This window comes from Scardinius erythrophthalmus (genome assembly GCF_964197995.2).
Source record: "Scardinius erythrophthalmus genome assembly, chromosome: 16".
Taxonomy (NCBI): Eukaryota; Metazoa; Chordata; class Actinopteri; order Cypriniformes; family Leuciscidae; genus Scardinius; species Scardinius erythrophthalmus.
In genome coordinates this window covers 11,922,120-11,946,657 of record NC_138236.1, presented here as the reverse complement: position 1 = coordinate 11,946,657, position 24,538 = coordinate 11,922,120, and the positions used below count along the sequence as shown (strand labels likewise).

General features: G+C 36.6%; 1 long non-coding RNA gene across 1 annotated transcript in view; it reads right to left on the bottom strand.

The window, feature by feature from the left end:
• Positions 1 to 23,637, bottom strand: part of LOC308704913 — a 53,316-nt gene extending 29,679 nt beyond the window's left edge. Inside the window, exons 1-2 of the long non-coding RNA XR_014031851.1 lie at positions 23,302 to 23,637; positions 21,911 to 22,121 (exon numbers count right to left, since the gene is read on the bottom strand). This is a non-coding gene — a long non-coding RNA (uncharacterized lncRNA). The remainder of the gene's footprint in view (positions 1 to 21,910; positions 22,122 to 23,301) is intronic.
• Between the last annotated feature and the right edge of the window lie 901 nt (positions 23,638 to 24,538).

Here is a 24,538-nt window from a genome sequence, read left to right as displayed (position 1 = left end):
GCAGGTAAAGTTAAATTTTCTAAACTCAACATTACTATAAACTGAACTGGTCTAATCGGAATTAAACTTTTTATAGCCAAAAACAAACAAAAAAGCCACTGAATTATTAGCTATCATTGAATCTGAATGGATGGATGAAGCCCACAGATTTGAAGAATTCTTGGTATTTGTGTATAAAGAGGTGACATGAAAAGAAGAGAGAGCGAGCACTCCGTTTTGATTATTTGGTGGTAGATGATGTGTTTGAGGGGCATGAAGTGTCATAAGTGAATGAGAGGGAGACAATGAAAGCTAGAGTATTTTACGGGGAGGCGTTCCACAGTCTGCCAGAGATTTGAATAGAGCTTGATGTTTAGAGATGAGAGGATTTCTGATGTTTGTGAAAACCATTATAACCCACAGATTGAATGGGCTGAGAGCTCAATGCATCTCTCAGGATTTTAAGCACTCCTCAGAGAACCAGCCTCTGGTGCCTTCACAGGAAAGAGGGGAGAGAGGAGGAGGTATGGGAGAATGGCATATCTCTTTGTGTGTGTGGAGGGGAGGGCAAATAATTCATTGGTTTTCAATGAGCTGGAGAACGGTTAAGAGGAGATAACGACTGCTTGCAAGAGTCTGAGCATCTGCTGGTTTCCATTTGTACTTTAAATTGTTCTCTCACTGACTATAAAAAGGGGAGGGGGGCGGCAACAAAGAGGGATATTCATATTATCTCCCATACACATATATACAATAAAACATACTACACAAGTACAGTTAAATGTATAATTGAATGTAGTTTGTTTACTGAAACGGTTTAATGAATGGCACCCGTTGTATGCTCTTTGTTGTTTTAGCATCTGGTTGACTAAGGAGAATGCAAACGCCCCAATGCAATGCAAACGCAATTTGCTTGGGGTAATTTCTTATTTTGCAGTCCTATTTTACTGAAACTACAACATCTATCCATCACTGTGATCCACACACCTGAATCAGTTGTTTAAAACACCAAAGGTGCACTTTTCTACATCATGCATCAGGATATATGGTCTGTTAAAGGTTATTGCCATCATTTTACTGCTAGCATGATCAATAGAAAACATAATACATAAATAATTTGTGAATCTGTAAATATTCTAATGAACCCAATTTAGATAATAAAAACAGGTGTTTATGAAAAGAGTGACTGATTTCAATACCAGTTTAACCAAGTGCACACATTGCACCTGTTTAAAGATGATTGCGGGTGGTCAGAGAATAAGATGCAGGTGTTTGTGTAGAAATACTATATGTACAAGTGGTGCGTTCTTTAGTGAATTCACCACATTTGTCCTAATAAGCAGCTGGCAGATTAAATTTTTTAAGATGATGTTAGCAATATAGCACTCTTGGAATCCTCCAAAACAATCAATCATAGACTTTGAACTAACCTCTTCTACATAGCATGACTATTCTAAATTTGATTTAAAAAAAAGAAAAGGTAGGTAGGTAAGGGTAGTGGAACTTCTCCAAGAGGTGCGTGTCTGCAAATGGCACAATTCCTGCATGCTGCAGATAAAAGCAACAGTTTAATTACCCCATATTACAGACACTTCTTTGTGGAAACAATGGCACTGTGAGTCATTACACTGAATTTCAGTATTTTATGAATCTCTCCAGGTACCGCTCTTCACGCTAGTCTCCGCTAAAGGCATTATTTCCAGCATGCGAACCAGCCGCACACAACTACACACACAAAAACTTGACTTTAAGCGAGCATGCTCAAACCTATCTGGAGTTTGATAACAAGGCAGTGTTTAGAGTGTTAAACAAGCTAAACACTAAATAGCTATTGAACAAAGAAAAAACAAAGTAATTTGATTATGCAGTGCAAGTAAGACCACCCCCCAAAGGCCATTTTTTAGCATTCAATCCTAATGCAAATGTCTACGTTTTTTCCCCTGATGCTCATTTCAGAAGAAGAAAAAAACAAAAAACAAAGGCAGAACAACTTACTTCTGTTTGTCATCCAGTCAAGGAAGCATGAATAAGGAATGCTGAATTGGGCTTCTGGCAAAGGCTGTGAAATGGTCATCTTAGTACATCTGACAGAGCAACATCTCTCTCATCGAGCCTGTGAAGCATTCAGCCGAGGCCTTCGGGGGCAGTTTTCGTGTTTTAATGTACTTTGAGCATTGCCTTCACATTTTCATATTTTTCCATCTTAAGGTGCCAGCGGCGGGTGACAGGTGCTACACGTGCATTTCCATATACATTTAGCTGTCTCTTATGATATGATATATCTTTTAACAGGCTGCTGAAGGGATACCTGCCGTGGAGTGGAACTGTGAACATGCCTTTGTCTTTAAATATTGCACACACAAAAAAATGGATGGGAATTTGTTGCATATAAGTATGGTGTTCACTAGAAGCCTCAGTACAAGCCCTGAAGGAAGAAGCTTGAATTTGACCTTTGTAAAAGTGCTACAGTTGTTTGACAAGTCTGGTAATCCATCCAGATCCATTATTCAACACTCACCTTTATTCATATTAAACATACTGTATATGCTGACAGTGTGATTTTCTCTCAGTGTGACTTCTCTGATGATCTAGGATCTACCCTTCATAAGCCTATATGTATGCTAATGCCTCATGACACTACGTCAGCACTATTAAATGACTCAGCACCATTGTCACGACACCAAAATTTCAGTAGTCAATTACCAATGAGGATGAAATTAAATATTATTATTTATATTAACAAATTATAAGAAATTGTAAATATTAAAAATAATAAAAATGTTTTATAGTATATAGAAATATAACCTTTTTAATGCAGTTTTTCCAAGCAATTATTCAGCTAAACAGTCTGCAATAAAGTAAATACATTTATTTTATTATTTTATTTAAAATATATATATATATTTAATAACACAAACTGTAGCCGGTCTTCATTACTGCAGTGCTTAAAGCTCAATTCTTATATTTTAACAGGTTTCTATTTTTATTTTTATTTTTTTGTCCAGCCTGTTAACATTCTCCTAAGACAAACTTGCCAAGTTTACAGCTTTTTTTTTTACTAAAACCGTTGTCTCCATCACTCACTGACACATGCAAACATTCAAAGTATGGATAGATTGGTAGATGGATACAGGGTTCCCAATCTTTCATGAACACCAGATTCAAGAACTTTTTAAAGCACCTATAATTTTATATCAAGCACAATAAAGACAATAAAGTTGGGTTTGTTACTGCCAATCTGGACAGAATCAACGACCAACTGTGTGTCAATTACTGCAGTAATGTTAAGGAATACTTACAACTAAAAGCTTTAATTTAAGCGGCATATGACCTTTTTAAAATCCAATGAGGAGAGAGGGCTGGTACAGTGCACGAGAGAGCGAGCGAGTTTGAACGAGAGATGCAGTTTGCCGATTTCTTATTCATGCTTTTAACATTTCACACTGGTTTTAGTTCTCTCTTTTATGAATCATTACTTGATTAAAACATCAAGAGAGAATATTATATACAACAATTTCGCAATTAAATGAAATTATATGGATAAGGTGTTATGAATTCAAAAAAATTCTAAATATTTAAAAATATATTAATTATTATGCAGGCTTTTTTAAGGCTTTATAAAAGACCTGTACAAATAAAATGATACTATGTTGGGGGAAGATCAGTGTTTATGGTTACATCCTAAAATTTGATTTAAAAAAAGCCTTTAAAAAAATACTTTAAATAATTTAAGAAAAGATTCAATAATAATAATAATAATAATAATAATAATAATAATGCATTATTATTATTATTATTATTATTATTAATAATAAATATATAATACACAGTATATATAAAATATGATTATATATAATTTTTTAGATACTTTATTCTACATTTTTTGAAAGCACATTTGCTTAATGCATCAGTTCACATTTACAACACTGCGTGTAAGCTGTATAAAAGATATCTCTCAATCCTTGCTTGTCTGAACAAAAACTGCAGATGCACTGTAAACACTACTTTATTAGGCATTATTCATTGGAACTTTGATTGACCAATTTTACATGGCTCAATACTGAGCCAAGCATCATTGAATTTGTACTTCCCTGACATTGAGCAAGTTAAATAGCTCCACACTTCTCACACGTTCATCAAGCAAGGCTGCCTGCACATGATCACAATGATTAATCTGCTTTTATTTTTTTCTCAGGTTTTTCCTGCTTTCACCCCAATCAGTAGCGCCTTTTCGTTCTGGCTTTGGTAGCGCATAAAAGCCCATTTTTGTAATAGCCCCATACTTTCCAGTCCTTGATACCTTCAAGAAGTGTGTGTAGAAAGGTACAGAGAGAGAGAGAGAGAGAGAGAGAGAGAGAGAGAGAGAGAGAGAGAGAGAGAGAGAGAGAGAGAGAGAGAGAGAGAGAGAGAGAGAGAGAGAGAGAGAGAGAGAGAGAGAGAGAGAGAGAGAGAGAGAGAGAGAGAGAGAGAGAGAGAGAGAGAGAGAGAGAGACTTTTGACTTTTTAAAGCAATTTATTCCACCATTAAAAACTTTTTAAAATTAAAAAAACAATTTATCACAACATTACCATTTTAAAAAGAGATCTTCACCTTCTATACAAATTAAACCTTTGTTTACACACCATTTCTTCTCAAACATTAGGAGATTACAATTCATTTTATTAAATTCATATTCTAATCTTATCCTAGATTCAACCAAGGCCTTAAATAAATTAACCATATTAACTTTTTGTCCTTCCATTAAAATTTTATAAGCCTTCCAAATGGCTAATTTTGCTTGACCAAACAAAAAATTTGAAAAAGTACAGATTTCCCACTTATCGCGAGAATACTTACACCCAAAAACAAACACTGTTTTTGAAAAAATTATCCCTAAACTACTCAAAATTCTATCCAAAACATTAAAAAGCAGAGTTAATTTACAACATTCGCAAAAAACATGAAAGACTGTGTCAAGTTCATTACACAAAGTACAAAATGAAGAATCTGAATATTCACATTTAAACAGAAAAACTTTTTGCACAACAAAATGCGCCACTGTAAATCACCAGACCATTTTAGTAGGGGGTTTTTATACAATAACCGCCATCTGCATTTTGTATCTCTCCTCTTAACTGTCCAGCAAAGAAAGACTTTACACATTATATAAATTTTGTTTGTTCACTATAGAAAAAGGAAGGCTTTGTAAACCTTTAAAAGAGAGCAACAAGTTCACATTGTTATCATTAACATTCCCATGTTGGTCTGCCTGTGATGTTATATACACTTCTGGAAAAAGAACTTCTGAATAATTATTACCAGACATAAAATTGGATATATTTTCCCACAAAGATGTAGGAAAATATGTTTTCAAATTCTTTAATATTTTTTCAACAATTCTCTCTGATCTACCTCCAATATTTGTAGTAAAATGTTGTACTGAAACCCACTCTCTATTTGTCAAATCATTCAAATTTCCAACTTTAGTTACACCAGCTAAACCAAAGCTAGAAATATCAACGCTAGACATAATAAAAGTATGGGAAAACCAGGGATTGTGAAAAAGTGGTTCATTAAAGCCGAAATGCTCTTTTCGCTCCGGCTTAAAATAACTGCAAGCTTCAAACACAGATCCATAAAACTTGATCTTAAACATGTCCTTTACAACATTTTCTGAGATCAGAAACATTTGCTTATCAAAACCCATCTTGTTTTTTCCTCGTAGAATGGCAAGACCAAAACTGATCCACGGTACAGAGTCCGAAAGCAGTTTCTGAGCAGTTTGTCTCACTCCTCTATGTACAGAAAAAGGTCTTGTCAGAATTCCATTAATTTTCAGCATACTATAAACATCTGTATACAGAAGTCTTATCCATGAAGTAAACTGTTTTCCAAAGCCAAAGCCTTCAAGTATTTTGAACAGATATTCATGGTCAACTTTATCGAAGGCTTTTTCCTGGTCCAAACAAACAAGACCACGATCAATCTTATGCAGTTCGGTTAAGTATAACATGTCAGAAAAAGATGGTCAAATATAGACCGCTTTGGTACACAATAAGACTGATCTTCGTGAATAATGGATGCTAAAAATTCCTTGAGACGATTTGTCAGAGCTTTAGATAGTATTTTATAGTCAGTTCCTAAAAGAGAAACTGGTCGCTAGTTCTTTAATAGGCCAAGATCTCCTTTCTTGGGTAAAAGAGTGATTACAGCTCTTCTGCAACTCAGGGGTAAGATTTTTTAATCAAAACTTTCACAAAACACATCATACAGATCCTGTCCGATGAGGGACCAGAAGGCCTCGTAGAAATCAGAAGTTAAACCATCCAACCCTGGTGATTTTTCTGAGGATTGCTGCTGAACAGCCTCAGTTAGCTCGTGAAATGACAAGGCTTTATCTAACTCAGCTTTATCTTCTTTTTTAAGGTGTGGAAGTCCATCTAAAAGCTGATTAGTTGTTTCAAGGTCACAAGGTTGTGCTGTATATAAATCTTCATAAAAAAGTAAAGTTTGTGAAATTATTTCTTTCTTTTCCATTATTTCTTTTCCATTTGGCAATTTAAGATAATTAATATTTTTCTTCTCTCTAATATTCCTCTCCAATGAAAAAAAGTAAGTCGTAGAAGAATCCATGCTATTTAAATGAAGATGTTTTCCCCGTATGGATGCACAACGACTTCTTTCTTCATACAAATTCTTTAAAATCAAATTGTACTCTTTAAGCATTTTTGCAGTTTCTGTCTCTTCACCATCAGTGATGGAGCTGCTGAGCTTAAGAATTTGCTCTTCCAAGAACTGGACCTTTTCTTTCAGTTCCATCAAAAGACTTCTTGTACAGTATATTGCTGACAAAAGAGCTGGATCTGTACTTTTCCAATATCCCACCACTGGCCTAAAGTTTTATACTTTAACTTTCTCTCTCTCCACTCTCTCCAAAACGAAGTAAAAAAATTGTACAAACGACTTATCTTGCAATAATCTATTGTTAAAACGCCAGATATTATGGTGGGAAGTGCTCTGTGTTATGGTCATATTGCAATATATGTTTACTGCAATATAATGATGATCAGAAAATGATGTTGGTAAACTTTTACTATTAAGAAACCTTCCTCTACTATTCCTTTGAACGTAAAATCTATCAAGTCTTGCACCAGAGACTGCGTTAGAATAAATTTTCAACCATGTGTATTGTTTATCTCTAGGGAAGGCTTCTCTCCAAACGTCAACAAGATTGTGAAACTGAACAACGGTTTTGAGAGTTTTGGACGAATTGTGATTAGGTTCAACATGATTCTGATCTATAGTGTAATCGAGAGTACAATTAAAATCACCAGCTAAAATTATTATTCTATTATTTGGAATTTTTTTAATTAATTTTTTTAATTTTTTAAAAAAAGAAACTCTTTCTACACCATCATTAGGAGCATAAATGTTAATAAGAGAAAAAATAACTTGTATAACTTAAATTCTATAATTTGCATTCAGCCAGGTATTATTTCTTCAGCTCTGCTATCTTGTATTTGTATATCTGAAGAAATAAGAACTGCTACACCGGCACTAACATTTGAACCATGGCTAGGGAAAGATTTACCTTTACACTCACTTTGCCATTGCACCTGATTATTCAAATCTGTGTGTGTTTCTTGCAGAAAAACTATACCCGATTTTTTCCAATTAAAAAAAATCAAAGCACACCTCTTTTCAGCACCACGACACCCATTAACATTCAAAGATCCAAAATGTAAGGATGCCATGATGCTGACTATTAATAAAGAGACAAAAGGCATCTGAACACAGGCTATAAATTCTTTTCTCTCCATCAAAAATGCAAAGAATTTTCATACCTTCTTTACATTACAGTTCACCGTATTTTTTACCTTTGTTATTATTTTCTTAAGGCGATAACGCTTCTGTCTACTTAGTTCTTCAAAGGTTGCTTTGTTCATTGCCATTTTACACGACACCAAAAACCGCTTCAAATCAGGGAAAAACGTCTCAATTTGTGGTTTGCGCGCTCCTTTAGTACTATCTAGAAAGTCATTGATTTGTTTTACTGTGTACAATCTAGAGCCAAAAGACTCTGATCTTTCAGCATCATCTACATCAAAAAAATACTATCTATGCTCTCAAGGTCATAGTCTGAATCATTTTCAGAATTAGCATATCCTGAACTCACAAAGGACATCTGAGTATAACTTTCTTCTTCAGCTGTCACTCTTTCACCTTCTGCTTTATCATCTTCTATAACTGTCTGCTCTTTTTCTGATTGTTTGTCCTCTTCGTTTATTGTCAGTGTAGATTTTTCTCCACTACTTGCCAGATTTACAATCTCCTCAGCTATATCATGATTTTCTAGATTTCTTAAACCTGCATCAATGTTTTCCTGTGCTGTTTCAACAACAGGGACAGGAACATTATTTTGTCCAATTTGTTGCTCAATTGTTTGCGAATTAGACGGCTTATCTGTTTGTTTATTTGGACATGTTTGTCTAACATGCCCGTGTTCTCCGCACGAGAAACACTGCATGTGATCCGAGCTAATAAAGATTGTCTTTGCCTTCGTTTGTGAGTTTCACAGCTAAATTGAGCGGATCCTGTTGTTCGTTCAATATCATGTACGTAAAGCGTCTAAAAGACATAACGTGCTTGATATTCGGATTCTTCAGACCCAGCGGGATCATTTTTATAGGTGCTGTTAATCTGCCATATCCTTCAAGAACGCCTTGGATAGTTTCATTCTTAATAAACGGAGGAACGTTCGATAGTACGATTTTCTTTGATGGACTCGATAATGGCAGTACTGGCACAAACGTGTCATTAATCGTAATCCCGCGTTCAACCAAACCATCAACCATCTGAACATCGGCAAGAAAAACAACAACAGCTTTGTTCATCCTTGAAGCTGACTTAATATTAAACCCACCAACCTGTTCGCTGACTGCAACCACCACATCTTCCACAGATATTGAATCATCAGGTGTGCATTTCAATCCATGCTTAAAGGGTTAGTTCACCCAAAAATGAAAATTCTGCCAGTAATTACTCACCCTCATGTTGTTCCAACCCCGTAAGACCTTCGTTCATCTTCGGAACACAAATTAAGATATTTTTGATTAAATCTGAGAGCTGGATCACTCCTCCATAGGCTTCTAAGACACTATGGGCCCTATTTTAACGATCTGAAACGCAAGTGTCAAAGCGCAAAGCGCAAGTAACTTTGTGGGCGGGTCTTGCCGCTGTTGCTATTTTCCCGGCGGGATAAATGACTCTTGCGCCAGGCGCAAATCTAAAATGGGTTGGTCTGAAGCAGCTTCATTATTCATAGGTGTGGTTTGGGCGTAACGTGAAATAAACCAATCAGAGCGTCATCTCACATTCCCTTTAAGAGCAGGCGCGTTTGTTCTAAAGCGGATTCCTATTATTACGGCGGATTTGCCAGGCGCGCGCCAGGAGCGGTTCACAGCCGAGGAGAGCAACGCTCATGTCAGGGACGTTGGGGATGGAGAAACCCACCCAAATTAACTTCGGTTAAAAAGGCGTATGATAATTTGGGTAAATGTGTAAGCTAGATGTATGCTTTTATAATAAATTGTCTATCTATCTATCTATCTATCTATCTATCGTAATAATGTATGATTTGCAAAAATGAAAACTGCTGCTTCTGTGTAGATGAGAGAATCAAAGTGTATGCGCGTTGTGCACACGCTTCATTGATTATGGCCAAGCATACGCCCTTAAAATAGCATATGAATAACATGCGCAACGCGCCACTGACTTTAAACTATTTTTTCCTAGTTAGTGGCGCAATTGTTTTCTAAACCTGCAAAATAGCATGAAGGAACGTTTGCGCCGGAACACACCTCCTTTTTTGCGCTGAACCGCCCAGGGAGCGCAAGTTCATTCCCTAGTTTAGCGACGTGCTTCTGTGGAGGGAAAAATTCGCTTTGCGCGGGTGCAAAATAGGAATGATAGATGTGTCGGTGTACAAAGTCAATTGCGCTGGGTGCAAGATAGGGCCCTATAACTTGCTGGCCCAGAAAATGCATTAAAGGCATCGTTAATATAGTTCCAAGTGACTACAGTGCCTCAATCTTAAGTTTATAAAGCGACGAGAATACTTTTTGTGCGCAAAAAAACACCAAAATAATGACTTTATTCCACTTTTCATTTCCTTCTCTCTGGGCCTCGAGTTTTTTCACGTAGTGTTTTAGCGCAGCGCGTCTGTGTTGTACGTCACACGTAGGCTCACTATTGGCCGACGCTGGTCATGTGTGTGATGCTGGTGACGTGAGAGAGAGAGAGAGAGAGAGAGAGAGAGAGAGAGAGAGAGAGAGAGAGAGAGAGAGAGAGAGAGAGAGAGAGAGAGAGAGAGAGAGAGAGAGAGAGAGAGAGAGAGAGAGAGAGAGAGAGAGAGAGAGAGAGAAAGAGTTTATGGTTTTAACCACAACAACAGAACGTGCTGTTCACAAATAACTTGCTCTGAAACATGTCTTATTTCCTGCCAGAGGGACTATAAGACTGTGTCAGTCTCAATCCCACAATCTAATCTGTATTGTCATTAGAGCATTATGAGTCATGGACTGCTCAGTTTCCACAGGGAGAATGAACAGTGCTGAAGTCTGTATTAACACCATAAATAACATCTAGATTCGGCCATATTGTGCCATGCTCCCTAGACTCTTCTTTATTACAGCCCCATTTTACAACATCAGCCTGTTTGAGCTAACTCAAGAAAATGGTGGAAGCCTCTGGCAAGGAGGACTCAACTTCCTCTCTCTCCTTCCACACTGGCCTTGGGCCAGTAAACATTGTGACTGAAACATTACAGGCTGATCAACTCTGTAATTTCATCCCTAGTCTTCAGAGCCCCAGGGTCCGGGGCATCAGACCAGCACCTGAAGCCTCTGAGCATCCGGGATGCTGCTGAACATTGTGTTTATCTTGGACTGATGAAATGCACAATACACAACCACTAACACCACAAATATAGATTGAATTGTGATGGCTGTTTCTAGGCAACCACTGCAATACCACCAGATATTGGAAGTAGCACTTGAATTGGTGAATGACAGTAAAGCATGTCGGCTACTTACAGAGCTAATCATACATGAATAAAATGTGGTCACCCAGGCAAGTTTTTATCATGATTGTAGCTGTTAACATGAATATGTACAAAGGAACAAAGAGTATTTATTCCAGACACAGTATTTGAGTTAATATCAGACTTGTGCAAATGTATCCATGAGAATTTAGAACAAATAATCGGCAGAGTTTTTTCCCTTTGCCTGTTTTCCACCTCCAGTCGCACTAAAAATCACTGCAGAACACACACACACACGTTAAAACCATTTGAATAGTAAGAGTGATAAAAATGAGCACATACTGTAATCTTACACCTGCTACTGGAGGGTCACAGTCCTGTAGTCCATATTTTAGTTCTAACCACAATTAAACACACCTCAACCAGCTAATAAAGATCTTCAGGATCACAACAAACTTCCAGGGCTGCGTCCGAAAACTTAGCATTTGAATATGAAGGTACCTATAACGAAACTGATTTCGGACAGACTTCTGAGGCAGCGTAACAGTTTAATGGTTTACAGCAAAATAGAGAGAGCTTTGATGAGAACTAAGCATATATTTAATTACTACAGCAGTATTTTCTCACTAGAAATGACACCAAAAGTGGAAAACGTTGGTCAAAAACGTATATATTTACACACAAACTGACCACCAACCGCAACTTTCAGATGCCATCTTTAACTGTCACAGAATGGAATGGGATACCAAAGGCAGCATCATGAAGGCATCATGCCTTAAGAAAATCGATCAGACGAAGGTATCTTAAGAGACAAGTAAAGCTAAGTTGGATTCGGACCTGCCTTGATGTCTTACCTTGAAATCCTCCAAAGGCAGCACTTTTAAGCTTTCAGACACAGTCAAAGCAAGTACAGTATACATGTTAGGGGCAGGTTGGAGCTAAATTCTGCAGGATGCAACCCCTCCAGGAGCATAATTGTATACTCCAGGATTAGGTATAAAAAGCATAAGTAAACATGTTTGCCTGAACATATAGTCTACTGTATGTAACAATTTTAAAGAAATGAATATCTTTATTCTGTTAGGATGCATTCTATTGTTCAAAAGTGACAGTAAAGTCAAAAAGACATTTATGTCTGGTGGTGGTTGAGGAGAGATTCCCTGATTTGATTGTAAAGCGCTTTGGGTGTACAGTAGAACAAATGAAAACGCTATATATATTCCTCATTCATTTGCTCAATTATAATGTTACAAACTATTTCTTTTTCAAATCAATGCTGTTCTTGTGTTAAATTTCTATTAATCAAAGAATCATGAAAATTGTATCTCTATTTCTTAAGCACCAAATCAGCATATTAGAATGATTTTTTTTTTACTATTACAGTCAGGGGTGCATTAACGCACTGGCTTCCATTGGGCTGCATACATTATTATTATTATTTTTTTTTTTTTTTTTCAAATAATTATTTGTATGGGAGTTTGCAGCAGTGACAAGTTCAACAGAATTAAACAATCTCACACACCCATGAATATTTTCAGGTCTATCAACAGCATTTTCGGCAAAGCCTTGCTGTGTGAACGGAACCGGACTGGACAACTAGTTTTCAGTTTTACCGTATCAGTTCGAGCCCGAGTTGGATTCGAAAATAAGAATAAAGCACTTTGTGGGAGACTAAGAGCTTTGTAACTTATTATACATGCACAAACAGATACATTGCACACTAAAAGAAAAGGAAAACATTATTTTTTGTATTTTTTTTTACCTTTCATTTCAGCATATTCATCTGTAACCCTTGAATGCTCCCGTTTTCTTGTAGGGTGGATATGAAATGCATAAGTAAAAAGTTAATAATTTTAATTAAGTGCTGTACAGCAATTTACAAAAACAAATAAAGCCTTGGTAATGAATGCAATATGAGTAAACGTATCAGAATCCAAGTTATAAATACGAGTTGTAAATATAATATCATGCTCTATCAATTATTTGCAGATGCACCTGGAATGAAGCAGAGCAGAAATGTAATTGTGCAATCACATAATTACAGCAAATTGGAAAAATAGATATAACTTCCCCTTCGAAGTGTTCCTCAAATGTTTGAAGGCCTGTACAATTTTAACAGGCTTCTTCGAACATAAAAATATGCTCTGTGTAAGAAAGCAATAATCTGAGGCTCTTGCCCTAATATTGTGTTAGATGGCAGAATGTACTTTCATTTTTTTCATGGTGCAATGGACAGCCTACAAACCTGACAGTGTAATGACACTATTCTTATGGTCTAAGGTTGGGCGGACAGATTAAATTAATTCCTGAGCTGACTGCAAATACTCTATGGATTACTGAACCAACTGAAGTCTGTTCTTCTCGATCGAATGCTTTTTCTCTATCTAAAGTCCTTCACAGCTTATCAAAACACAGACATAACTGACATTTTTAGTTAAATCAGGAGATTGGTTTGCCCTGAGAAGATCTATAGTGCTTAGCCATCTTATCAAATCTCAGTAAACTCTTGTGCAGCTCATTTGAAGTACTTGGCAGAACAAGGCTTAATTTATTTCAATACCATAAATCCTTAATCCACTCCAGTATAAAGCCTCAATTTTAATAAAGTAGATGGACACATGTTATAATTGAAAGTAAAGCATGATTATTAATTGGCTGATACATGATTTGTAACAGTACTGGTAAAGATTAATGCATTAACCGAAATGTCCAACATGTTGATATATAGAAACATCTTAATGAACATAAAGCTAGAATATTCCAGAGTTCTTGACCTCAGCAATTCTTCTTTTTTTCTTATAAACTGAATCATATCAATCATTTTTATGCATTTTAATTTTCCAAAAATTAATACGATCGACTTTTGGCACAGTTGTTAAGGTATAAACAATTCACTAATTTATTCTATGTAGCTATTCTGAAAACCACAGAAAGCAAATGAGATCATTCAGGCATCTGGGCTTGTATTTTTTTTTTTTTTTTTTTTTTTTTTATGTATTTAGTTATTTTTAGACAAACAGCAGTTTTGCATAATTACTATACAACAACCAATTTGAACATTAGCAATCTGAACAGAACAAAAAAATGATCTGATTTTAATGATTGTATCCCATAACAATCTCAGAATACATCACTATGCATGAAGTAAACACTTGTAAAACACAAAACATGGGTGATATGTGACAGAAGAAACATTAAGAGGAAATGTACAGTGCAGAAATTATTTGGAAAAGTCTTTGGATATTTCTCTCAAATTCTCCAAATTCTTGTTAAAAAACGCATAGCCAAATAATAACGGTCTAGGAAATATCTGGGTTCATTCAGACAGGTAAAATATGGCCTAGCAGCAGGGGCGGACTTTACCATTAGGCAAAGGTCGGCAATTGCCTTGGGCCCCGAGCTACATAGGGGCCCCCAAAATGCCCTATTAACGTAGGCTATGCTTAAGTTTTTTTTTCTTGTTTTTTTTCCAATTATATATTTCTAAAACTCCATTTGCGAAAAATGGCATAAATCATTAGTGTCGAAGACAGGAGGGGGGCCCCCCCGCCTCACTACCTTGGACTATTCCATTATCTCACTTTTACTGCGCATCTGCGAAAGTGACAAGGCTGTGCCAAAAAAACTGACGGAGAAAAATAAGTGATTGACAGACAGAGAGTGTACAGAGTAGTAGACAGAGTAAAAATGAAGCGAAGCTAGCTACCCAAGCGGTGCTGAAAAAAAGGAGGAAGCGGGAGGAAAGCAAAAAGTCCGAAAAAGTGCGCGGCGCGAAAGATAAACAACACGCAGTAACAGGGGGACTGGGAAATAGAGCAATTGATCCCCAGAGCAAGACGAGTCTAAACGCGAAAATTTAAAGTTTTGAAGTTACCCAAGCGGCTCAAATAAAAGAAAAAAAGTGAAAAGACGCTGATAAGTATTTGGGAACGCTGCCAAAGATGACAAACTTTTTTATGGCTACTGTTGGGGATACAGATCAGGAACAACAACGTCCAATGCACAGAAAAATCGTGAAGCAAAGAGGACACGGAGATCGACAGACAAAACTGAGCAGTTTATGAATCATGATATTTAATAAAAATCTCAGCTCTCAGATTCAGCTCTGTCAATTCTATTACGAAATTCAAACAATACCGTTTTGCCGTTTTAATGTGTCGTGACAGATTCCTATAGCGGCACGTGAACTGATCAGCTCTACCTTATAGTAAATAAACACGAATTAACAATGTTGAAAGATACCGTATAACTTACCGAAATGTATATTCCTTATTCATAATATCGATCAATAAGTGTTTTTCAACCGCGAAAAGAGGTAAAGCAGCTGGAGAACAATCGTCACATAACATTTAGCCTACCTCAGGAAAGCCATTTAATTGGCTAGAAAAAAAGAGCTATAGAGAGTATTTGGCTAAATATGTGTACTACAGTAAATTACTTATTTTAACCTTAAATAATACCAGCTGATAGTTTTTTTTTTTCTTGAGAAAAAGTAACGCCTTTCTTGTGAAACGTTACCTAATATTTATCCAAATGAGTCAATATTGAATCAAATCACAAGAATTGAATCGAAATGGTGAAATTTGCCAAGCAAAAAAAAAAAAAAAAAAAAAAAACATAGCTTACCATAAATTGTACCATGTAAACATTGTAACATGTTTCTGTTTAGGAGTAAAGAAGTGTATGCAGGGTTTAAAGGGGACGTTTTTTTCTCCTCTCTAACCTGTACTTCCCCTTAGATTAGCTTTACCTCCCTATCCACCATTCAGTCGGTACATATTTTTTTCGTTCTCTTTTAAAGATTGGACGCCTTGGGCCCCCGATTTGCTAAATCCGCCACTGCCTAGCAGTCATGTTGTATGCTAAGCTCCTCACTTCATTATACTGAAATGAACTGCGGAAATGCCTTTATGCTTCATAACTCAAATACTTCCTTCAAAGCTATTTTGATCATACCAATAAAATGGAATGATTCCGGTAATTATCTCTGAATGAATGCATTAATGATCATTTCCTTTTTTCCACATAATTGCAGAATCCTGGCTTTGCAAACAGAGCAATGAAACAATACTGCAAATAGCTTTTTAGGTTGTCCTGTTAAATTCATTTTAGGAACAGAATGTTCATTAAATTTTCAAGATTTTCAGTTGCATGTTTAGATCACTTTAATTACTTGGAGTAAGCAGCAATACAAAAACCCTGTAATTGGGGATTATTTGCAATAAATACAGTCCATGAGATGAGAGAGAAACTTTCCAACATCCTGTTCAATTTAAGTGCCATACAATGCAATATAAACTATACTGTTCAAACCGCTTAGGGTCAGTAGGATTTTTTTTAAAGAAATTTAAAAAAAAAAGATAATTTCTACATTGATAAGAAATGTTTCTTCAGCACCAAATTGGCATTTTAGAATGATTTCTGGAGGATCATGTCACACTGAAGTCTGAGAAATAATAACTGTATTTTGATCAGAACAGATTTAAGCTTTGTGACATGGCGTTTTATCCTGCAGGAAGTAGCCATCAGAAGATGGGTACACTGTGGTCATAAAGAGATGAACATGGTCAGCAACAATACTTAGGTAGGCTATCGTTTAAACGATGCTCAATTAGGCCCAAAGTGTCCCAAATATTCCCTACACCATTAAACCACCACCACCAGCCTGAACCGTTGATACAAGATAGGATGGATTCATGTTTTCATGCTGTTTACACCAAATTCTGACCCTACCATCTGAATGTTGCAGCAGAAATCGAGACTCATCAAACCAAGCAACACTTTTCCAATTGTTTCCTGTTCTTAGCTGACAGGAGTGACTGGTGTGGTCTTCTGCTGCCGTAGCCAATCTGCTTCAAGGTTCGACAACATGAGTTGTGCATACCAGAGATGCTCTTCTGCAGACCTCTGCAGAGTCGGTTGTAACATGTGGTTGTTTGAGTTACTCTTGCCGTCAGCTCGAACCAGTCTGGCCATTCTCCTCTGACATCAACACGGCATTTTCACCCACAGAAATGCCGCTCACTGGATATTTTCTCTTTTTTGGACCATTCTCTGTAAACCCTAGAGATGGTTGTGTGTGAAAATCCCAGTAGATCGGCAGTTTCTGAAATACTCTGAAATATTCTGAAATACAGTTTCAGACCAGCCCATCTGGCACCAACAACCACGCCATATTCAAAGTAACTTAAATCACCTTGAACTTCAGCAAATCGTCTTGACCATGTCTTGATGCCTAAGGCCATGTTCACACTCTCAGTCCAAATTTTTTGTGTGTCTGATCTAACATTTTTGACTGTCCACATTGTGCATTGCAACTGTTCAGATCCGATTCGTGTGCCCCATGCGGAATATCTGCATTGGTTTCTATGACAACAATGTTGCGTTGGTAGGTACATGCCAAAAACAACAACAATCGCAATATGGAGGGGTTTGCAATACAGATGTTGACTTATTTACAACATAACAAAGTGTATCTGCTGCGCTGGACAGCGGCAGAAACGTAGCAGGCTCGTATGAGTGGCTTTATTCCGTGCAGTCGTCTCCGCCGGTCTCAAAACACATCTCCATTATATTGTCATGTTCTCCTCGTCTGGCACTTTGCAACAACACAACCTTGTTTCTGCAGGGACATTCAGCATGTTTCCTATAACAACGTCTGACATTTACGTTTTACGTGGCTTGAGAAAGTCACATAAACCACGCAAAATCCGATCAGAGCAGTCAGACTGAAACGGATTTCCAGATATGCAGTCCGAACGTAACCTAAATGCATTGTGTTTCTGCCATGTGATTGGCTGATTAGATATTTGCATTAATGAGCAGTTATACCTATAAAGTGGTAAACCCGTGTACCTAATAAAGTGGCTGGTGAGTGTATCTGCATATAGTGTGTGTGTATGTATGTATGTATGTATGTATACATACACATATATATATACACACACACACACACACACACACATACATATATATACACACATATACACACATACACACACACACACACACAGTTGAAAACAGCTTTGTAAACATCTATTGAAGCACAATCAAAGCAAATTTCAATTAATATTAATGGCCTCTCCATTCTTGACAACATAATTCACAATTAACTTTACTAATAATCATCGTTGTCATGAGAAGATGATTTTTTGCTGCTCTTGTTCTCCATCACTGTCTGTGTCTGTATGGAGTACTTTGCAGTCAGTGTGTGTGTGTGTGTGTGTGTAGAAAAAGCCTCTTGTGGATGCTGTGGTTCACATCATTTACACTGACAGACTCAAACAGCTTTCGGCTCACAAGAGCCCCTATCGCATCTCTCATCCCCTGTTTTTTTTTTTTTTTGTCTCTCTCTCCTCTTCTAAGGACCGCGCCATATGACTTAAGTCTGTCAAGAGCTATACTTTATTGGCCATTACATCAACCACAGACCTTGGAGAGGCCCTAAGTTAAGTTATGAGCCTGAAAATGCCTCAAATTCCTTCCACAACAGCATCGAATGGTTCATATTTATGGTAAACAGTGATGGGCCATGAAGCAATAGTTGGAAATTATACTTATAGCTTTGGCTTTGTTTTAGTTAAGGCATGCTCTCCATCTGTAATAACAGCAGAGAGCATGATGGAAATCTGAAGACATCCTGACTGTGGTGCAAATTGATGCCTGTCTAAAGAGAAAATGTGTCTGCAGCTACATGAACAACATGATGCATTAAAAAAAGCAAAATGCATCATTATCTCACCTGGTGCAGAACAAAAACAGGAAAGTACAAGTAGGGGTGCCGATGTGAATTATTGGCTTTCAAGGGACATTGACAAATTTCATTTTGGGGCTGAGATTCATTGGTTGTTATGGAAGATAGAACAGGATTTTCTCCACTGAATGTTTATGCTAGAGGTGACAAAGCGCCGTGTCAGAAAGAAATTGTGAGTCAGATCGCAAGTGCACTGCCACGACACACGTCAGCCAATGCTACCAAATCATTGATGAGAGTATTTGTAATGACACGAGCAGATACAGACTTACAGATTCCATATCAATAATATAATTAACTAAACCACATAATCATCATCAATGATAACAATAATAATAATAATATCTCAAAATTATTTTGCAGCAGATAGTTACCACCATCAAACGGAAATAGAAGACATATGACATGACAATAGGCTATATATCATACCAAACACATATCAAATACTGTATTCAGCATTATAAATATATATACACAGTAATTTTTTATTTATTTTTGTTTTGTCAATGTCTTTGGTTTTGGTTAATAATAATATCATATAATTATTTATCCTATATGAGAACAATATAGTTCCTCTTTGAACTTAAATATTTAAATTTGCTTTCAAGTAAATGTTTGATTTCTAAATATCTAAGCACTTACACATATGATTCATACTTAATTCAGACAGAAATATGCAGAGCTTTTTACCTGCAGGATTCATACAATTATCTCCAAGAGAATCCCTGCTTTTGAAGTGTGGATTAAAATTGATCCATTTTCTTCTAAAGGGCATTTGTAATTGTAAAGCCAACCGTCTCAGACAGCCAGCAAGGACTTTCATTATTAGCCCATGATATGAATCTCTTTCTTGTGTATTTGTTCATAATATTCTGGGCGAATTCACCTCTTGTTCTTGTTCGTGACTGTTTCGATACTCACAAGCAGATAGCTTCGATCCTACCATTAAGTCTGACAAAAGGAGATAAAAATAGTGCTTTGAAATTCCACTTTTATGATTGGCTTTACAACTGTGCAGCCTGAGCGTAAATATCATGAGATAATGTTCTTATTTAAAATATGGTCATCACAGAAAAACAGTGATTACGCACAATATGAACGACAGCAGTAAATGATATCCTTGAATAATATCCTCCTGCCTTAATATAACACCATCAGTAACCTAACAAGCCTATTCCATACTGAGGACACGGCACTGTACACAAGTTATAAAAACTAAAAGGAATCGAATGATTAACAAGGATTAACTATAAAGACTGGAGCTAGACACCCCAACAATAACATTCATTAATTTAATCAAATACAGTTACAGAGATCTGGGACATTTTGTAAAACTTTACAAATCTAAAACGCCACAATTTGTTCTCTAATGCAACTAATTTCTAATACAACAGATGAGGGAGGAGAGACTGCTGTAATCAGTCTCTCTAAATTTCATGGAAAGTCGTGGAAACGCCATCACGCTATTTTGCTTTTAGAGCAAATGCAAATAAAAAAAATTGTAGTTGCTGTTGTCTTCCATTCACCGCTATAGAAGTTTACCCAACTATGACGGCTTTGCAAATGTGAAAAGGGTCCATACATCACTCACGGATGACTGCTTGACAAATGTGTCATCTACATGGTTCTTCAGACTATTTTCTGTCACATTAAAGATTTCCTGTCGTTCAGATTTATGGGAAGAGAGTTAAGACTTGTAAATAATTAGAAGTGAAGATAAATAAAACAAATGTAGAAGCACTTCATTCTGTGTTTTGTTGTTTGGCACTTCACAGACAGATCGTAAATCTTTACACGATCAAGCTATTGTACACACTGAGTGACAGACACAGGGTGCGTCTCAATCAGATCACTAGCTCGTGAATCAGTATATCTTGATTAATTCACTGTTAAGAACCCTGGTTCACTACACATTGGGACAGTGATTACTCCATTTCCGGCGATATACAAAGTCAACGTAGGACCTATATATTTTTCATATTATTTTTATGCTGCTTAAACACATTGTTATGTTCCATATCCTTTCAACATTTCAGCTGAATATTAATAAATGTTAACAAGATGTGTTTACTACCTGTCTAGCGATGTGCATTTTTGCTGACATACTGTTTAATAAAAAAAAAAAAAGGTTTGTCTGTTCAAATCTTCTATCGCATGTCATATTTATTGAGTTAGCTCGTGCATTTAATGTTTCGTGCTTCAGAAATGTGACGTAATTTCCGGTAAGGGAGCATGGCGAGCATCAATGCTCCTTGGTTTTTGCAGTACATTGTGGGATTTTTTAGGGAGCAAACGATCCAGTGCACTGGAAGGATTTTTCGATTGAGACAGCCTGAGTGTTTTTGGTTATTCTGAAATGCCTGAACAAAGCCTGTCGTCAAAGTGGTTCAGTATAATTACCTCCAAGAACTGTCTCACATGACTGCGTTCCCAAACATCAGACATACGCCTCCGAAAGCAAGATAACATGACCGCAATTACTGTGTTTCGTCTGCATGCTCTGAAGTGCAAGTCATTTATTATATATACAAAATTATTATATACAGTGGCTTCTCCTACTTTTCTTAGTGATACTTAGAGCCAGTTTGTGACAGAAGTGACAATTTTGTTCTCTTCAACTCACTGGATGGAAACACTGATCTCAAATGTTTCATGTGATATTCCGATTTTGCGAACAGGTTAAATTCACAACTTTAGATGGAAACATAGCTAGTGATAAGTTAGCATTTGGTCAAATTATTGCATCCTCCAAAACAAAGAGTGAATATTTGAAACAAAACAAAGAGTGAATATGAAAATGTCATTCCCTTATGAGAGTGTGTTGATTCAGTAACTGTGCAAAACACAGCGATGAATCACATCAGCACAGTAATGAGCGTTTGTTTTTTCAGCTACATGCATTGAGCAGTGATCACTAATAAAGCAATAGGATTCAAAAGATCAGACGAGACAAAGCAAGTTTTTTCTTGCAAGTTGCAAAATTTTTGCAAATGAAGGGATGGTTAAAAGAACTACCACCCCTCATATTCCATGTGTATGCTGACAAGCAGAGACAGTGCTTTGGTAAAAAACTAGTAGAAGCAAATGTGATCACACAGGAATATATGTGCAAATGGCCTCAGAGATCTTGGACAGGAAGAGCAAACAGAAAACATACCTCTGAAAGTCAGCCTGATCAGAAGCTGGAGAGTCTCGTGAGCCCGACTGATTTTAGAATAACCGGCAGCAGAACTGACAGAGACGGATTCAGTGCGGCCCGAGCGTGGAATTGCTTTCCCATTCCCTGGAACCACAGCAGGAAATGTCTATAGCAATGCCCCAATCACTTGCAGCCAAAGCTTCAGTGGCTCTTGAACCATCCCTGAAACCTGAAGAGAGGGAGAAATAGAAAGAAAATGGAACAGTTCTTCAGATTAATAAACTCTGGCTAACAGCTAGTATGACTGAAGACTATAGGCTCCAGTCATCGAACAAAATCTCTACTTATGACATTTTCGTGTGTAGGTTACGTGTCGTTCAGAACAGGTCTTACATTAGACATCAAGTGGTGACCCAATACAATACCAAACCTTTAACCCATTTTTATTGCGGTCAAAGTCAAATTTTCCTTTACCTTCTGAAACTTTGTTCATGGTTTTTGAGGATGACAATTTCATACAATGTGCTGTTATGCAAACTTGTAATTGCTTTTTTTGACTAGCTACCAACAGAAAGATTATTTTTTTGTGCAAAAAAAAAGATTGATTGGATGCATGACCTCACACATGAACAACAAAATGAATGTCTTCTCTCTTTTTCTCCCTTTCAACCCATAGCCTATATATTGTGCTATCCTAAGTATGCATAATTACATGGTTTCAAATTGTTTTTGTTTTTTTATACTGTCTGCGACCCTATCAGAACAAAAATATAACCAATTTTGGACTTGTGACCCACAAGTTAAAGAGAACTTGATTAGAAAACACTACTCGACTCTTGCTTTCTTTATTTTGTTTATTTTACCTTTGTGCAGTTGCAGTGTTCCATTTGTTACAAAGCTTACTTTACAACATCTAGAAATGCTGGTGGTAGAAGCTGATTCCTTTATGTTGTGCTAGAGGTCATGGGTTCAAATCCTGCACAACCCACCAATTATGTCGAGGCCCTGTTCAAAGGCATAGCAGTAAACAAGAAAAACAAGTCTAAAAGTCTATGAAGTCTGGTAGAAATTAGAAATCTTATATTTTATTTTAATTGGGTTATTTTTTGGAGATTACTTATTCACAACAGCTGAAAGTCAAATGTGCAAACAAAACTAAATATATACTATACTACATTTTAACAGTACAGTGTAATCTAAATTAATTAATTAATAAAAACAAACGTCTAAACCATCCTTGATTTACCACCAAAACTAGCTCACGGTAAAAAGAGAAGAGCTAAAATCAAAAACCGTACTTTAAACTAATATTCTAATAAAAACACAAACACTTAAGGTGACAGTTAAACACGGGAAAGGCCATGTAACGTGTACTACGCGTGTACAGTTTAAAAAGCTTTAACACTTACAACATAAAGTCAGTCAGCGATATCCCAGCATCCGCTAGCAGGTATCCTTTGCAGCAAGTACTGTACAACGGGCCACGTTCACTAAAAGTTGCGTACAAGTAGTTTCGCAGAAAAGTTCTGAACTCGACAGGTGCACAAGCACATACTGTAGCCTACTTCCCTTTGATGTTATTGACGGATGTATCCGGATTTATGTAAATAAGGCGCGCGAACCCGGTACCGTAAAACACACCTAAACCCAAACGTCCCTTTTCTCGCTCGCGCTCTCGCTCTTCCCTGAGAGCATGCGCAGCGCAATATTCAAGTAAACAGCAGTTGACTATAGATTTGGAAAATAGGTAATAAGAAAAGAAATGTGCTTTTTATTCAATTAAATTGTTTAATTAAGCTGATGTAGCTAGCCCAATTAGTGGAAAAATAAATCCTATATTTAATGTGCTATTATGTGGGCTAATATATGTAGCTAGCCTATAATACAGTGTGCACGCATGTTTATATAATTATAAAATGACATATAAAAGTAATATAATATTAAATAGTAGCACTTGATAGGCAGTGAAGGAGACCCCTATAGCCCACCTCTCACCACTAAAATGTGGAGGATGTGGTGGAGAACATAAAGGTGAGCGAGACCCTTGGGCATTTACAAAGCCATTTTTGTCCTCTGATTAATTATGATTATCATTATAATTTGATAGTGAGAAAATATGTAAATGTGGATGAATGTCATTAAAGTTGTTTATTTTTATTTTGAACATGCCCCTCTTGTCATCAACAGATAGTCACCTCCTTACCTTTAAATAAGCATTCCATAGTTTAATTTGGATTGTGTCATTACATGCATGAATGCTGGTAAGGTGAACAAGCCTTAAAACATGCCAACAAACCAACCATACAAACTAAGGTGAAATAGTTAACAAATTATGTTAGATGTTTGATCTTTACCTGAAAAAAAAAAAATGCATATGAATGAAATACTTAAACCATGCAATTAGCTTCAGCTTTCTTCTTTAATTTCTACATGATCTTTATCAAGCTATTTTGGCTTGAAACACTAAAGCCACATTTCAAGTGAAGTCCACAGCTACTGTACCTCTATTCAATGGAACTAATTTAGGTACATTTTAATCAAACAGAGTTAGTCTATTTGAGCTGGGCTCTCAGAACATTCTGTGATGGAGAACTGAAACAAGTTACACATTGTGTCAAACACATTACATCAATCTCTGTAGGCTAT